Raw genomic sequence first — 19,200 nt, 5'->3', positions numbered from 1 at the left:
TTCTCCACAAAGACTGGCTGAAGAGAGCAGCAATTCAAGAAGCAGCAACTTAACTCCAGCCAGTCAGCAAATCTGGATATCTTTGGGTACTACCACAGATGCCAGCCAGCAAAAAAAAAAAAAAAAAAAAAAAGGGGAAAGTGTCAGCATTTGGAAAAACAAAAGCACTTGGTGCCTTGTCCTGAAAAGGATCATTCATCTGTAACAAACCACTGATATTTATATTCAGCTCTTTTGTCATGCCAGTTGGCTCTGGGCAGAGCTTCCAAGCAGAAGCTGGCTTCCCCTCCAAGTCTTACAGACCCTGCAGTCTGCCATCCATCAGGGAAGGGAACAAAGCCTGGGCAGGACTGTGAGCCAGCCCTTGGCTGGTAGGCAGAGCTGGTGCCAGCCAACCTGCCCTGCAGCAGCACTGTGCTCACGAGTGCCCATGTGGTTCCTCCAATTAGAGCATGGCCTGTCACTCAGCATCAGCTCCTGCTTCATCAGTCATCTCAATTTCAGCGATAGTTTGGCATAATCTCCGAGCCAGGCATCGTGAAACTCATTCCCCCTCTCAAAAACAATTTAGCCCCATCATGGAAACAACTGAATTAAGTTCTCTCCAACTTCACCATAAATCCAGAGTTCTAAATTGAAGCTGCACTCAAGAAATCATGCCTAACTGTGTGTATTGAATCTTTTCTTTACGGAAGCAGAAGCCGGAAGGTAGGCAAGAATAAGAGCAAGAAAAACAAAGTAGATTCAGCAACATTTTCTCAGCAGTGAATCCTACCCTATATCAGTTATATAACAATGGCTCAGTTTTGCTGTCAAAAACATTGTCAATCTGTGAATAAGAGTCTGTAAAGCAAAACCATGTAAGATTAAAAAAGCTAGAAGAAGAGGAATGATTTGGGAATTGTAATTCGAAGTCTTTAGAGATGAATGCTGACATGAAAAGCTATAAGAACCTGAGGATAGGAGAAAAGAAAAGACCAAAAAAAGCTGAGTGAAAATAGGAGCTTGGCAAAAATAATTATCAGCCTATTTTGAGTAACATAGTTCTTCCCCAATATTTCCTTAAAGTTTACATGTCCATCTAAGACTTGTCTATAATGCCTGTGGTGATGAGGAAGGGGCAAACCTGCACATGTTGAACTGGTGGCATGTTGTTCCCAACATTCTACTATGACTGCTAAGAAATAAATATTTTTGGGCACTCAAAAGTTGTGTAAAATCCTGCCTTGAAGGTGCACCAATAAAGTAACTCCGAGCCAAGCATGACATTTTCTATGATCTGAAGCTGCTTTTAGGCCCCCTCAGTTCTAGAGTTATGTCAGTTTCTTTTCTTCACAGTTTGCCCAAGGGAGCCAATTAAACTTTTGAGAACGAGAGCTAGGCTCAAATTCTGCTTTTTGCATCACTTGCAGACTTGTTAACCAAGCTGTAACTCCTGTATATTTGTAATTTTTTTCCAAGCTAATGCATTAGCTGGAGAAATCCACCTGGGTCTCCAATCCCAGGATGAGTTCACAAAATGAGAAGAAAAAATTTCTTTCTTGTAAACTGTACAAATTGGGTTTGCAGTTGTCACAGAACTGTGATCATGGAAATGCTTAAAAATTAGTTTTTCTTTCATTATTATCTGGCTGTAAGAAACACTTCTCTTTCACTACATTTCTTTCAAGACCTGAGCTGGGTTTGTAGACATCAAAAACCACAACATTCCTTCCACCAGTGTCAGAAGGTGTCCCAAAAGAGTGTGTCCCAAAACCAAAGAAATCATTCCTCAATCTGATATACAGTGAGACCTGAGTAATCTGTACTGTAAGAATTTCTTCAATGCTACATCTATCTTAACCTGATGCAAACTGTATATAAAATTAATCCAACACTGATTATGTTGGAATAAATCAGATCTGGTAGAGTGCTTTTTAATTTCATGTGGGAATTTAAAGGTTTTTCTTTAATTCTTATGGTAATTTGCCAAAAAAGCTGTTTACTACAAGGTGGCCATTTGACAGATTGAGCTGAACAGTGCCAAAAACAAAAAAAAAAAAAAAAGAAAAACAAAATCCACAGAGTGTTGGCAACATTAATCTTCCTCTTCCTTTCCAGAAATTTCCTTTTCAGGGGTTTAATTTCTCCATTCATAAATGTTTTTTGTTTTTCTCTTGGCACTTTTATAGAAAATTTAATAAGATACCAGTTTCTTACAAAATGCTTCTACAAATTCAGGGAGGGTTAAATTCCTTCCCAAAGCATTTGAAATGGGAGAGAGCCCCAAGGCTACTCCATCATTCAGCAGGAGTACTATGGAGAGCTCCCTCTGTACAAAGCCTGCTCTCCCATGGAAGGGCTGTCTCAGTGGGATGGTGCTCTCTGACTCCAGCACCAGAGAGGCTTGAGGTCTAGAGTTTGATTCCCTTCTGGGAGGGAAAAAGAGGGTAAGAAAATGCAGTATTCATCCTGCTGGCCTGAAACATATGTGGAATCTATCAGGAAGCTAATGCAGCATAAATATCATGCGGACAAGGCTCATCTATTGTTATCTTTTTGAGGCAGACAGCAAAGCCAGCAGTGTGGATGGCTGCATTTATGGCAACATTCAGTTCAGCTACAAATACTACTTCCTAACTTATTTTGAGTGCTACAGATAAAGGAAATGGTTTACATTCCCCACTGTCACACACAGGGCTCACTTGCCTTTAGCAAGGCTTAAGCACCAGTATGAAAATGGGTCTCACATTTCACTTTTGCAAGAAAGAGTTTGAATTTCAATGGATTAATGAAGAGAATAACATACAACAGGACTCAGACTAGATCCCTTTTTCTGGTGGGCAAGCTTGCTGCACTGCAGCTATAAACTATCAGAAAGCTTAAAGCCAGCCTTCATTCTGTATATTAATGCACTCCAGGATGTTCCAATGAAGAGCTGAAGATGAATTTTGACTGGTATATTTACCATGAGGGGTGGGAACAGAGGAGTTCCACTGGCTATTTGGCAATATTACTTGGTTAACTGTAGGATTTTGGTATTTCTGCCTATTTACTAAGTTGGAATCACATCATCCCACATTGCCTTATTCTGAGTTTTTTCCATCAGATCAGAAGTCCTACACAACTCCATAGAAGGAGAAAAGTGAATAAGAAATTTAGGTGATTAATAAGTAACTAAAGGCAGGAAATATAATTAATGTCAATCACCATGAATTCATAGCACCCAGAACCTGTCAAATCTGATGCATTTTTGAGAGAACAAATATAGTTGGTGAATGCAATGGTGACAGTGTAACTGAGATTTCTGTACAGTTCATGGACAAGACAGCATACAGAACTCTGAATAAGAGAGGAGAACAGAAAGTGGAGAGTCTGTGAAATGGATTTACAAGGGGCAAGGCAGCTGGCATGGAAAATTAATTATGAAACGGAAGTCATCATCAGATCTCTGCTCCAAGTGGGGTCCTATCCTCCTTTAATTAAATCAAGGAAACTGAAGATACTCTGCATCAAATTTAAGTTATTTTAAGCTGTCCTGTCTTCCTCAGTGTTGTATCATGGATTAGATAGTCTGACACAAATTTTATACTCCTGAAACAACAGCATAGAAAGCAAAGAGTGGGCGAATCCCTGATGGCACAGGGATGGCAGAACAGTGACCCTTGCCAGGCTGTGCTGTGAGACCACACAGCAGCTCCTCTGGTGTCCCTGCTGCGTGGGCACTTTTGAGCTGTGGACACAGTTTACAGCGCTGATACAGCCTGGTTGGAGACCTCCAGATCCTGCTGCCCAAATCTACTGCCACTTCTGGATATTATTGACTCATCTTTCTCCCTGCCAGTATTTAGTAGCTGATCAGAGGAGATGTAAATTTATTTTTTTTAGGAGAAATGTCAGTGGCCAATTTCCCAGTCAGTCATTATGACGATTGTAAATTTCAAGCCCCTTTATTTCTTTTATACTGCTTTATAGTCCTGTCAACTTTCTAGTCCTGGTCTCTAATTTTTACACCCACCTCCAGTGAGTACTTTTCCTAAAGGAGTTTGCTGCTACTTTATGATTCTGAAAGGAATTCACATTTAGCAAAAACATCTATTTGAAACAGAAAAACAGCTGTTTGACACTTATGTACCTGCTAGGCTGTAGATGCAGGTTCTATAAAGCAAGTAGCAGCTAGGGATCCTCATGAGATTAATGAGATTTTTTTTTCTTTATTGTAAAGACAGATTAGTCCTAAAGCCCCCTTATAAATAATTGAGTTCTGCATTATTTTCCTCACAGTCTTTCCAGAAACAAAAAAAGATGACAGAATAATAGTCAGGCAGGTGTGAATTGTGCAGATAGATTTGTCTTGAAATAACCGTATTGGCAAATCAGAAAAATAACAACATAACAGAACAAAACCTTTCATTCCACCAAAGATGATTTTTAGATGACAGAAGAAGAGAGGGATTTGAGTCAGATACTTCAGAGCAGAATTCATTAACCTTTTTTTTTAAAGTATTTTTTTTTTAGCACCAGCAATACTAACTTATTTTTTTGGGAAGATTCGGGAAACAAAATTGACTAGTTCCACAAAAAATGTGTTTGGTACAAAATTTTCAGATTAATTTTACTTGGAAATTTTGATGAAAAAAAAAATCAAGCAAACAAGCTTGTGCTGAATATAACAGCAAAAAATTCATGTAATCTCATTTTCTTACCAGAATGAATCAAGTGATTAATCTGCCTTGGAAAAATGCAATTAAAAATACAAAACCAGACATTCCTCTAAATCAAGAGAAGAACCTGTAAGAAGTGTACAATCTACCAAAAGAGTTTGCAAGCAGTAAAATCCTGCAAAAGCATTTGTCTCTTATTTATAGCTTTTAGGGATCTGGAGGTGATGCTTAATACTAGAATTTTATATTGAAGAAGGCCTAAAAGGGATCATTCCAACTCCACCAAATACAAATAAAATATTACTGGCATCTAATCCACACGGAGAAGCACGCTGCCAGATCATTAGCATTTCATTTAGTGAAAGTAATGCCTAAATCTGCAGACCCTCTGGAGAAATCCATCTGTTCTCATTAATCAGGGCATCTGTTTTGGCAACTAGCTATTAACAAGAATTCTGTAGTCTGGATGGAAAATCCAAAAGCCATTTCTTTACAAATGTGATATGAGGTACCTTGTTTCATCTTTAGCAGATTTTTTTTTAAAATCCTCTCTCTTCTTTCTTGTCCCCCTGCCCTGTCAAACCCACACCTGCACGTGCTTTACTGAATGGGTGCCTAATCTGCCTCCATCCCAGAGAAAGCACACAGCTTCCATCTGGGTGATGAGAAGATGGATGTTTAAGCATCCTTCATCAGACACACGAGCTTTGAGTAATTGATCTCCGCCTTGCCGCCCGTGCGCGCACGCTCGCGTCGGCACGGAGCTGAGCCGGAGCCTCTGCAGCTCTGCTGGCAGGGAGAGTTTGTAACATTGCTCAAGCATCCCTTAATGACACAGAATATTGTTTTATTTTGCATTTTATGGAGATGAACTGAGTCTAAGGCACTAAATAACAGCTGGGAACAAATAACCTTTTCTTTTGACATTTCTTTCAGAATGTCTTGATTTTAACTGGTTATAACTTTAAAGAATCAAATAATTCATTGTGTGATCTTTACATCATGATGTACATGAACAAATTTTCACCCACTTGTCATCAAGTTCTGTGAGAAGTAATGTCTTAGATGATAAGAAAAACTCCTAGTTTAATTTTATTAAATTAAAAATGATCATTATCACAGCTATGTGGAAGCAGAAGCAATTACACCCTCTTTCTACTTTCCCAGCAATAAAACTAAGAGAAAAGAAAAAAAAAGAAAAAAAAAGAAAAAAAATCTGTAAAATCTAGTCTCTGTCTGCTTTCATACGAAATGTAAATTACTCATGGAGAAAAAAGAGCTGATGCATTAAATTGAAATATGAAACTGTTTCTCCCCACCTCCAATTATTTTTGTTTGATTTGTTACCCCAGTGGAAATGGTAGTATTATTATTAGAATCAACTTCAATAAGAGGTAAAGCACAGTTGCAGTGACCTGCATCCATCCTGGGGAATGGGGAACTTGAGCTCTAATTCTGGTGCTGAAGCTAATAACTTTGGAGGCCCCAGGCATTGTGCTCTGGCCTCAGATCACCACTCTATCCCTCTTCAGCAGAGCATTTAAGTACAAGTGCAACTGCATAAGACACTCTGGGATTTAAGCAACTGGTTAACTGCTTTGCTGCACTGCAAGCTATTTGTTGTTTGCTATTGAACCTTTGAGTAATAAAGGAGACATAGATGGAAATAGATCTTTAAGGTGCTGGCTGAAGCCTGTGTTAGTTTTTGTAATAGATATAAGAGTATTTGACATAGCAAAAATAAGCATAGATATAGGCATTTAAATTAAAGAAAAAGAGGTTATCCCTGAAGAGAGCTCTAAAATCTGTCATTTGCCTCATCCTTGGTGAGCCAGAGAGATTTGGATTATGATCTACTAAAGGCTACTAAAGAATTTGCTTTATTGATGCTCACCTGATATTAATGAAATTGTTGTATTTACACCATGAATTTTCTGATGTAGAGAAATACAGTATTTCCTGGAATAACTTTAGTAACTTTCATGTGATTCTTTAGGACAAAGCTCATTACAAAACAAGTGTATTTTTGTATAATAGTTAACACAAATAACTTGATCTTTAAAACTGATGAGCAGTAACAGCTCCAGAAGCCAGTGGAAGCTGTCATTATTCTGCACTGTGCCACTTCAGACCCTATATTTGTCTTTGCTTCCCTACCTATAGAGATGATAATACCTATTCACCTGTCTGGGATGACTGACATCAAAATCAACTCTCTGAGACTGAACAGTAAGATTCCAGGGTACGTTAAAAGCCTGCCAGTTCAGTATGCTCAGAAATATATTAACTGTTTGCTTTTAAATATATATATATATATGATTGTTAACACTTTACATTTTAATGGGAATCATAACAATAGGAACTGAAATATTTTCTGAATATATTTGATTTGAAGCAAAAGAATCACAACAGCATAACTTCCCGAAACAATGAGATTTCCATGAAAAATAATTCTGCCCAATAAGACATTACAAAATCCCAGTTGTGAAAATAAACAGGTGCTTCAGTTACTATAAAAAGGGACTTAACATCTGGAGAACTCATACTCAATTTACAGGCTAAATATAATCTAGTCTTTCATTTTCCACATGTATCTGATTATGTTCACAATATCAGTGAGAAATTAAAAGTAAAGACTGAAGAATTAATAATTCCTTGACTATTTGACTGAGGAGAGTGCATGGGTGGGTCCCAGGACCAGATCTATTCCTTGCAAAAGATAAAAGTCACAACCTGGCTTTGAAAATTCAAAACTTTGACAAGCAATGCTCCTCTTAAGGACTCTAACAGAAAAAAAAAAAAAGGATAGAAAGTAGGATGTACTAATATTGCTAATACTAATAAGATACTGTAAGACATCAAAAATATCTTTTCAAGATGATTCATAGAGACAAATTTGGAGATGAGGCGTGACTAGAGATTGAGGGGTGTGATAGGGAATTCAGCTTTGACAAAGGAGTTGTGTCTAGCCTTCTTTGTGCTTTACTTGCCCACATATAGGTCATGTTGTGGATAATATAATCCTCTGGAGAAGGGCTGTTCCCCCAGTAGTTAAGATTAAGAAAAGAGCATGTTTTGAAGATGCTTTGTATCCTAATAAACAGAAGCACTGTGAAAATGTCACCTGATTACTTTGGAAAAGGTTAAGAAATTCCTTTGGACTCCAGCAGTGGAACAACATGCAGTGTACCACAGGATGTGTGAACTGGCAGCTGTCATCAAGGAAGCTGCTATTGTCACTCTTCTATCTATAAGGCAGATCTTACCAATATCCTTGATAATGTAATAGAAAAAACCCCAAATTTCACTGATCATTTGGCAAACTCTTCTCAGACTCATATACCCAGTTGCAGTGTTTATCTGAAAGGCTGGGGGAGAAAAATAATAAAATAATTACAAAAATATGCAGATTGTTGGAGCAGAGAGATCTTTCTGCCAAACATTTTTTTGAAAGTAACTATCAGTGATGTCTAGTTTGAGTGCTAAAACCTAGGATGGAATTTGAAGGGAAAAGATCCACCACACTTATACAATGTTTATGTTGAATAGGTAATAATTTCTCTTTGTTGAAGTTAGTGAAATTGATTTCACTGGGCCCATATTTAATTTAATGATGTTTCAGATCAGCTTTAATCCTCTATTGGGAGCATCTAATCTTTTATTCTCTCATGGTTTTAGTCAAGAAGTGGTGACAGCTCTTTCATGCAATAACTCCTTGACTAGATGCAATGCAATGACTTCATGCAATGACTCTTTGACTAGATCTTTCAAAAATATTTCCTGAGTCTTCTTGAATTTTGTTTATAATATGAAAGCTATAAATCACTTTTACAGAAAATGTATTGTCTTGAAAGTTCATAAAGCCAGACTAGAAAACATAAGGTGTTTCCATTTGTAATATTTTTGATGGTCATTCAACCTTGTCCTGCAACATTATTCCCTTAAGGGAAAAAGGGTTTTTGTTGTTTTTTTCTCCCCTCCAAAACTTCATCAGCCTATAACAGCATTGGTGCCTTTCTAAATTGCCACAATTCCTATAGTTGAGTAGGGCTGGGCTGCAAGGTGAAGCCTCATTATGAATTCCCTTACTGTTCTGGCTCACTTCTCTCTGAGCTCAGAGTTGTGTGTTCAAGCACAAACTTCTGCATAGATGATCATTCATAAAAACACAATCCAGAGATAATGAAGTGTAAGGTAATTGATTTATTCATATTCAATAGAGACTAAAGCTTATAAATCAACTTTAACTTTGTATAGGAGTGAACTGAATAAAAGTGACACATATATTAATAGCAAATTTTTGAGTTATGCAGTTTGCCTAGTGAAATTTATTTTCTCTGAGCAGAAGACTAGCTAACAAAAAAAAATGTTTTCAGCCATGATTATATCAATAGAGTAAAAAACTTCTAATATTCTGTATTTTTATGTCAGTCCATGCAGATCAGCCACATACTGGGATATGAAATGTTTGCTTCATGGGAACTTGTCATTTAGAGCAAGGTAAAATGTAACTCAAGAGGTTTGCCCTGCTTATATTTTTTGTTAAAGGCACTTCTTTTCATAATTCTTTTCATCTGTAAAATGCTAATTCTGTGATGTTCAGCAGCAGCCTTCTGAAGCCAAGTCTGAGTCCTTATACTGCCTTGCTCTGGGCATGTGGTAAGGTTCAGGCACAGTGCCCTGGTGTCAGTGTAGCTGCTGCCCCACAAAAGATGGAGATTGAAAAAAAATCCTAAAGAAGCAGAAAAAACAACTGTTTGAGGAGATGGAGACATCAAGAGAAGGAGCTTATCTAAAATTAGAGCCAGATGCCTCACTAAGCCCTAGATAACACTTTATTTTATGCAGCCTTTGTTTACCAGATTTCTTCTCTGCATGAATCATAAGAATGTACCTCTGGTTCAGAATAAATGCTACCCAAAGCTAGCAAAGCACATCCTTATTTTCTTTCTCAGTGTAAAATTAATCCCAGTAGGTTAGAGAAGTGCATTAATTTAAATGAGTGAATTTAGAAGCAGTACAACTCAGAGTACACTTTCTTTTTCCTACCTGCCTATCTACCCTGTCTGCTCACCATCCTTAACAAGAGTCAGACACCTCAAGTTTTAAAACTCAACAAAAATCCATCACAGTCTGGTGACATCTGTTGCATTACATAATTGGAACTGTTTTATGAGCTCTCCAACATTGCATCTGAAATTATAACAACAACTTCACTTCCTCTTCTTTGTGTGGAAGCCAACCTTTGACGCACATAGCTGGAAGGTAGATTTATACTGTTTAAATAAAAATCATTCTGGTTAGGAATGTTTTGACTCAGATTCCCTGGCCTGCTCCTCCTTCCCACAGAGGCCAATACTATTGTTTTGAAACTGAAATATTTAATGAGAAAGTGTTTGTTTCAGTGAAACTTCCAGGATGAAACTCAAACAGATCCTGAAAGCCACACAGACCTGAAACTCTCATCTCCAAAAACCCAGCTGCATCAGGATTGTATCTCAGAGCATGCTAGAATGACTGATTTGTCCTCTAAGTTTCTTTAGGTGGAACATCCATTATGCCTGGGAGACTGACACTGTAGTCTGATGACTCTTAACCAGAATCAATTCTTTGCTAAGTATGAGGCAGAGGAAATTTTGAACTTGGGCCATTCCTATCTCAGAAAGCCCTCTGGCCACTTCCAATGAATTGGAAGATGCTAAGAAAACCTCTCCTTTTCAGAAGTCAAAGGAAATTACAATATTACAGTTATCTGATTTTATATTTGGTCATAAAAATAAAAAGGAATTGAACCGGAATCTGAAGATGGAACTGGACTGAAAGGGAGAAAGAAATAGTAGAGTGCACAGTTCCAAACTCAAAAGTAAAACTAATTACTTAATAAGGGCAATAAGCTCCCAAAGTAGGCTTAGAGAGACTCTGGAGACTTGGTAGAATCCCTTTGGAAAATAAAAATTTAAGTAAATAAACAGAAATCAGAAGAACTGGCAATTGCTGATAAATTGGTAAAAAGTGTCAACAGGATAAAAATAAAAAGAATTATAGTAATGAAACCATGCCCTTGTAATAGCAAATATAAACTTATAGCAAATAAAAGCAGAATGTAACCAAGACAGATTAGAACAGGAGGGAGGATCTGGGATGGGAGAGTTTTGTTTAAGAGATAAACTGAACACAATTTAGTGGTGGATCACAGGACACCTTCACTGCAAAAGAGACAAGGGAACCATTTCAGGTAAGGTAAATTGCCTGAGGGAAGCTGCTCTTGGGCAGCAGTGACCAGGGAGACTCACACCAAATGAATCACACCCAGTGATTTACCAAAAGAGGTGACAAACGAGAGAATCCAGTGCAAGGAAACAAGAGGGCTGAGGATTTCATAGACCCTGGACTCACTGAGGTGAGAATAAAAAGTGTTATAAGGAAATGATACTGATTTAGTTTCTTGTTCACTGTTTATTTTCAGGCACTTATGTATGATGAAAAATATAAGTAATGTTAAGCACTGGAAGAGCAACAATGTCTCTGAAGGTTTAATGAACAGGTTAGATGAAAACAGCTAAAGATGCCTCAGATATATCTTGTCCCACCACTAAGCTGAGAGCAGAGGGAACAAGACCTGAAATTCTCCTGCCTCCAGCCTTACTTTTCCACATCTGTGCCCTCATGCTTCTCTGGTTTGTCTCCTGAGGAGGTGGCAGTTTGGTGGTGAGCAGAAGTGTTATGATAAAAAGAGTTAACAAAGAAGACAGAAGAAGAGGAAGGAAAAGCATCCAAGTCATTCTTCACAGTTATGCTCATCACTTTTTCAAACAAGGATACAGTGCTATTTTTAGCAAAGTTCCTGGAAACACAACATGCTGAATATTCATTATCCACACCAAAAGATACAAGATGGTGAGCAACATTGTTCAAATATGTCTTTTCTTTCACAAAATGGATGAACCTCAAAGCCACATATATCAAGCACTTGAATTTGCTTGTGCAGTATTTTGCACTTAGAGGTGTCCAGGCAACTCCCAGCAAATGATGGGTCTCTGTCAAAAAAAAAAAAAAAAAGAAAAAAAAAGAAGCGTGTTCAAAGTATGTTTTTGTTTGAGATCTAACAGATCCATGACTCACTGTTTTCCTGATGACTTGTCTGCCACCTCAGCTGCCAAACTAGGAAGACCTGGTCAAGGACTCCTCAAGGGCATCCAAGTTTCTTGTCTTTCAGGAAGCAGGTGGCCCAAACTGGAGGGCAATCAGGCACTGTACTTCCCTGTGAAATGGAGTTAATTTCCCTTGCACTGCTGGACACTTTCATCAAGATTCTTCATCAACTTTCCATTGCTTTCAAGGGAAATAAAAATTTCCATGAGAAGAGAAGTCACTAGAAACATAGATTTCCATATGGAAAACAATTTCTTTTTCTTCATAAAGGGGCTTGTGCTGCAGATACTGCAAAGCAGGGACACAAAGGAAGTAATAAAGTAGTTGCTGAAGGGATCAGCTATGTAAAGCATGAGGAAGTAGATCTTCTGTGAGGGAAGAGAAAAAGCTTGTGAGCACACAGTTCAATAACTTGGCATGTGCACAGGGACTAATCTGACTTTCTGAGGCCATCTAGCATCTGCTAGGAAGACACGCTTCCCAAGTGCTCTCTTAGTTGATGAGCATTTTAAATAGATTTTGTGCACATAAGAGTGATTCTGAGTTCACAGCAGCACATCTCATGACTCAGTGTGGCAAATAGCCAGATAAAGATCACAGCCTCACTGACAAGTCTCATTCTTCTCAGTCCTATTTCAGAGCTCACAGATACCTGAAATAGATTGCTTTGCATTCAAAATAGCCTGCTGTGTAGCACCACATACCTTGGAAAATCTGCACCATTTATGGAATCATAACCAAAAGGCAGAATGGACCATCAGATCATCTTTGTAGTCATGGCATGATGGTGACATTTCAGATCAATGACATCTGCCAAATGGCTTTGGATATTTTATCTTTCCTAAAAGATCTTGCTGCCATATTGTGCATAAAATCTCACTAGTGAATATTTAAAGTTTTATGGGAGTTCAATAGGAGCAAGAGTCATCACTGCATTTTTAGGGAAATCCAGTCTGTGAAGACCAACATCCTGTGACTGTTCTATAGTTTGTTCAATGCTGTACATATGCTGCTCCTACTTCATGCATATTTTCTCCTCAGATCTACCAAAGCTACATCATATTGCTCTGCAGGCTTCTTGCTGATTTGTTATAAAAAAAAAAGCAGTGAGGTGCATTTTGAGGAAAACTGAGCTATCTTTCAGGTTGGCCAGGTTGCATTTCACCTCATTCCTTGATGGGTTATCTCTATACCAGGAAATTCAAGCATTTCCAGTAACATCTAAAACATTTGTTGAACTGCTAGTCCCAGACACCCTTTGGCACATTTTATACCTCCAAAGCTGATCCTGGGAATGGCTGAGGAGTTCACATACACCAGAGACCTTTCCAAAGGCAGTCAGCACACAGCTGCTCCTTTCTGTAGGGATGGGTTAATTTACTAGCCCAGGTGCAAGGCATTCCATGGCAGTTGGCTTAAGTACTTGGGAATGCTCATGGCACACCTCATGGATCTACAGACACATCCATAAGGAAAAAAGTTATACAAAAAACCAAAGTGTCAAAATATTCACCAGGCACCAAGAAGATGGAATGACCAGAACTAGACAAGAGCATGAGGGAAGGTACTATTCAGGTAGATTTTGTTGCACACATATCTGCATGTATCACACAAAGCCTTAATTGCTTAATAAGGTATTACCAATCTTCTGGTATAGCATTGTTTTGTTGTTAAAAATTAAAATTTATACAATCTATTGCTATTACAGAAGTTATTTATCTCCAGTGTTGCAAAAGTTATTTTTCTACTATTTGTGTATGTGTTGTTTTCTCCTAAAGAAAAACAGAAGAAGAATTGCCCAGATCTACTCAGCTGAAAGTAATGAAAATATGTGCAATAAGAGTCAGAAAATGCAAATAAATTCTGTCCTAGAAATAACTCATACATAGTAACAGGAGGGGAAAAAAGAGAAAATTAAAGGCAGGTTTTAGGTACTCCCCAAAAAAGGTGAGTCAAGAATTATCATCAATATTTATTCCTAGCTCTGTTACAGATTTTCTTGTACCTCACTAAGGTTATTCAACAGCTGTGGATTTTCTGTTTCCCATATAAGCACATTGATTCTGATGTCACTTAGAAGAAGTTTGGAGCTTGAAAGAATTCACATTTTTAAATTACTTTATCTTTAATGAAAAGATCCACAAGGACACAAAGTATTTTTTTAGAATCTGAAGCGGCTTTTGAGTTCTGCTCAACCATATCTTGACATGCAAAAAGACAAGAAATTAGTAACGGGAAAATGCACCTGATACCTCACGTGGCACAGTATTAATGATTATTTTATTAGCAAAAGGAGTGAGTCAAAAAGTAAGGAAAATTGTATAACCAGTTTGCATGCATGTATTTGTATTGCTGGCATGATTTCAAATGAAAACACTGTCCTAAGTAAAGGTGAGTAGGAAGATATTTAACTTAGAGTCAGGCAGAAGCAGAGAAGGTATAAAGTTGAAGAACCACTCCTTTTTTTTTTCCCTGCAGAAAATCCCAATTCGATTTATTAATATCTATGATTCACATAATGCCGAGATTTCTTAACATGTGCTATCCAAGAGAAAGGCAGTGCTCAGAGAAAGACACTCTGTGTGTCTTCCAATGTGAGAAAGACTTCTGTCTTCCAAAAAGGTGCTGTCTTTTGAGCCATTGATCCTCCCAGGCCCTAGGAGTTGTATACACAATATTTTAAAGTCATCTCTAAGAATTTCATACAGCAAGAGAAACATCTGTCCCTGTCAAAACTTCAGATGGATAGACTATGAGAAAAAAGCAGATTTGTGTCCTTATTTTTTGTTATATAGAAACCCATGGATCATCTCTAATGACTAGACCTCTCAGGCTTCAGTTGTTTTGCATAGATTTGGATTATTCTTTTGACTGGCTAGTAGTCAAAAGATATATGTAGTCACAAACTGTTAAATTCATGAAATGAGTCATCCCACATAAGGAAGTAGCTGAGTGTTATGAGATAATTTGGCACAGAAATACAGATGAGTCCAGTTTGTAGCAAAGCAAATTCAGGTAACACTGAAATCTACTTGCATAGACAGGAACTAGAACATTTGACAAAACAAAATTTCTTAACTTGACTGTCCATGTAATCTGACATAAACTGGCATAACAACTCCAGCAAACATTTTGTTATGACGGTGTAACCCACCTATGTGCTCACTTCCCCAGAGACCACACAGACTGTACTGTTCCAGCACTGTCTGGCCTGTGCCATGCAGGTTTGAAACTTTCTGTCCAGGCAAACTGTGTACAGTTCAGGCATTTCAGTTCTGATGCATTTAAGAAGAAAATTTGCCTCCTCTCATCAAAGTTGCTGTGATGGTGTTTGGAGCTATGAGTTCTTTGCAATGCTCTTAGGACATTAAATATATTCCTTCAGAAAAATTAAATGCTTATTGTAGAAGTAATTAACACAATACAATTGAAACAGAGATTGAAGTAATCAGAGAAGATCTAGTGATCTTGGTGGCTGGATAACTGCTTTCACCCACTGCCCTGTAAGCAAGAATGGGGCCTTGTGGTCATCCTTGCAGCTCAATCAGCAGCTGGCAACCTCAGGCAGTCAATAGGTGCTTTGGGCTGGTTTTCTGTTGTGTGTCTCCTGACAAAGTGTGTGCTGTGTACCAAGGAGCCTCCATACTGAACACATTTAGCACCTAGTAGTTATTCTCTCACCTTAAAGTTATTTTATGTGACAATGCCTTTGGCAAGGGAGGAGATGTTTCTCCTTCACAGGATCCTTCCTTGTTCTTTTCATCAAACTTATAGAAAGGGATTTCCAAGGAACACTTTCAGCAGCTTCATGTGCTTCTGGGGCCAGTCACAGTTTGTAGTATGACCTGCATTATGGAAACAGAATTTATTCCACTCCCTAAGAAGAAATGATATATACTTCATCTGGAAAAAAACATCTGGGTTGCACAGAAATAATCAGAGCAAGCAAGAGGATTGCTTGAGTGTTCACTCAAGAACACTTCTTCATGTACAGAATTGTAAAGATTATTTCTATTACCCAGAAAATTAAATCATATCATTGAACTCTATGAAACTGATGAAGAATTTGGAGGAAGGACATCAATAAGTATTTTGACTGAGATTTATTAAAGGTTCATTTAATCTTTTTAAGTACACAGGAAGCATCTGAATTGTAAAGTGTTCCTTTATACAGAGCTCATTTATTGTAAGCAGATCTGAGGCTCTTATTTTACTCTTGATGTAGTTGTCTGCTACAGCAGGTTCCTTTCCTTACCATATTGAAAGGAGCTGCTGAGCTCAGTGTACTTCACTTTCTTTGAATGGTCACACCAATTTGTGCAGGCAGATCATTAGCATATCATAACATCACACTGCAATGTTTATGGATGAGATGCTATCATTAAAGTACATGCTAATCTCATGCAAAAATCAAGGAACTCTGAAGGTTTTATCTCTAACACAGCACTAGAAAGAAGCAAGGGAGAAGCTGGTGACAAAAAATCAAGATCTCAGTGTGGTAAAGTGTCCAGATGGGAAAGCCACCAATTACAGCACTCTTCCTGCAGCCTCCTTTTCCAACCTAGCACATTGTACCCCATTAGCTAGTATATCTCTTCCTTTTAAAAAGAAGAAAAAGAAATCTAGTATTTCTAGGAGTAGGGGTAAAGGTTCCAAGAAAAAGGATCTGAGAAAGGCTGACCTTGAGGGGAGAGGAGCTCTGAGAAAGAGGAAAAACTGGAATGAATTTTGGGATGCAGCTAATTCTAGGGCAGGAAGGAGCAGTCTGTGATGGCATGAAGGAAGAAACTTGTCAAAGGGTTGAAATGAGCCAGACACTCCTTAGACCAGAGGAGCTGGGCAGTAAAGTCAGATCACATCTCAGTTTGAGTGGTGAGTCACAATACAGACCAACTTCCATCTTGCCCTTCTCACCCAGCATCAGTGTGTGCATCAAGGCCAGCCTCCTGTTCTGTATTCTTTACAGTTTGAAATTCAGCAAGCCCACAGGTCAATCATGGATTTTCTTATGATAAAGTTATAATGACACACTCCCATATAAAGGACATTTTTCTACCAGTATTATTGCACTTGCCTGGTAAGAGAAAAGTCTAGCAAAACCACAAAGGGTATCCTTAAAAGTGTTTTGAATGAAAACATAACTCATTTTTGAAAAAAAGGACCATCAAAGTTTGAAAGTGGACACAAATTGTAACACTGGAATCAAGTCTGCTCCCTTTCTATTTTTTTTTAATTGTACAAAAATAGGGACCAACTGAAAAAGTTGCATCTGGAACAGATTTCTCTCAATTATTTTTTCTAAGTGTTCAGTTTTTAGCTTGGACACAGCTGATGAATTATGCATGTTCTAAATAACAGAATTACAATGAAGCTGCCTGACTGGGATGGTAGAGAATGGGGGCAGGGAAGCAAAGGTTAAAATTAATATCTTAGGATAAGTATATGTAATTAAAAAATCATCTAACAAATATGCATAAATAAAATAACTGGAGGGGAGAAAAAAAACAATGGAAGTCACAAAATATAAAAAAAGAAAAAAGATCATACAGCTCCCTTAGGAATCCTGAATATTAATTGAATCACAATAGTAATAAACTGTAAGTTTTAAAATACTTGTTTCTTGACTCTCTGCCAACAGAAATTTAGTGACATGCCCACCATCTTGCAGAGATCTCCAGAGATGAAAAGACTATAGATGTGCTTAAAGTGGCCTAGATTAATACGATGACACTTCAAAAGCATGAGTTGGAATATTCCCCATTTCATCTTGAGTTGTGAATAATTCATAGCTTTAAAACATGGGGGTTTTAAAGCTTAGATGCAGACTTCGATGCATAATTATTGGATTTCCTTTGATCCATATTGTTTGTTTAATCAGTTACCTAACATTAGGAAGTATGCCTTGTAATAATTGTAGTTTGAGTTTTCTTATATAATAGAAAAGGAAAGGGAAGAACGAAAAGGCTTGAAAACAATACTAAAGCATTCAAAGTCATTTTTACAAATCTTTTAGCAGTTCTGTGTGTAAAGCCTTTGGGTTTTCTACATTAGGGAGAAGTGGAAGTTAGGTCTTCATGATTCAGTTCAATGTGGCATTTTAACTTTGACTAAATTCTTGATTCCAGCTGCCTAACTTGGATGACAAATTCATCTAGAACTGTAGAAGCTACACACACCACCAAAAAAATACAGGTATTGTGTTTTCTTGAAGTTCCATTATCTATTTTGGTATAGTATAAATGAATGGTTTAGCTTGTTGTTACTATGTTAATCATACTAAACATGTACACTTATCTCTATAAAGAAAAAATATTTTAAGATATTATTTAAGCAAATGAAACTTGGTAAATGATCTTTCTTTTGTGTTAATATCCTGCACTGTTCCTGTCAAGTCTATAATAGGAGATGGCTTCTAGCCCAGATAAACTATTTATAGTCAAAGTGGCTTTAATACCCTTAATTACAAACTAAGATTTGTTAATTTTCCCAAACAGATCAGTTTCACAACATGGCTCACCCTCTTTAGGTGTGAGGCATGATTATGAATTGAAGACACTTCCTACTGCTGAGAACAAAACAAAGCTAACTCTGAAATCTTCCCAGTGCTCAACAGGAGCACAGCACGGGCAGTTCCAGGACCCAGCAGGGAGCAGAATTCACAGCTGTGCTTTCCCAGCTGTCTGCAGGCCTTAGGAAAGATGACTATAATCCTAGATCCTCCTGAATCTCATCCAGCTAGTGCCCAAGAGATGGTAGCCCAGGAGTGACAGTCATTTGCCTCCATACACGAAGACTGTAATAAGGTCTAAAGTCTAAATAAGTCCAACTATTCTTATAGCACATTAAACATACCATAAGTGAAGACAAACCTCTCTTTGGCCCATAATATTTTTCCCATCAGCTTTTAGAAGTTGTCTGTTTGAAATCAGCTGAAAAAGATGGATTTACAGACTTCTGAGTCAATAACTGCTGTCCTACCTTTGCTCCATCAGAGGTCTAAGTTGTTTTAAAGAGCATTACCATATGAGGATGTTCTTGACAAACAGTGCTCTTGACAGTGGATGAAAGAAATGAAACTATCCTGAAGAATGCAACTGCAGTGATCTCAGCTTCTGAAAGACATTTCCATTTCCTTTCCAATATACAGTCTATTATCCACAACCCATAAAATCTCATGGTTCACACTCAGCTACTTTAGTGGAAACACCTCTTATTCTTTAGAAATATTAGGGACCTATGTGAAATCCTACCCTCATGAAACCCATCAGTTTTTACAATACCTGTAAGAGAACTGAGGCTTCATCTGATGCTCCAATGCAGAACACTGAAATCAGTGCAAAGGTTGCATTGACTCAATGTCAGTTTGATGGTGGATCTATGATAATACAAAAGTTCTTCTTGCAGT

This window comes from Molothrus aeneus, chromosome 6 (assembly GCF_037042795.1).
Source record: "Molothrus aeneus isolate 106 chromosome 6, BPBGC_Maene_1.0, whole genome shotgun sequence".
Classification (NCBI taxonomy): domain Eukaryota; kingdom Metazoa; phylum Chordata; class Aves; order Passeriformes; family Icteridae; genus Molothrus; species Molothrus aeneus.
Note: the sequence above shows the minus strand (reverse complement) of the source record.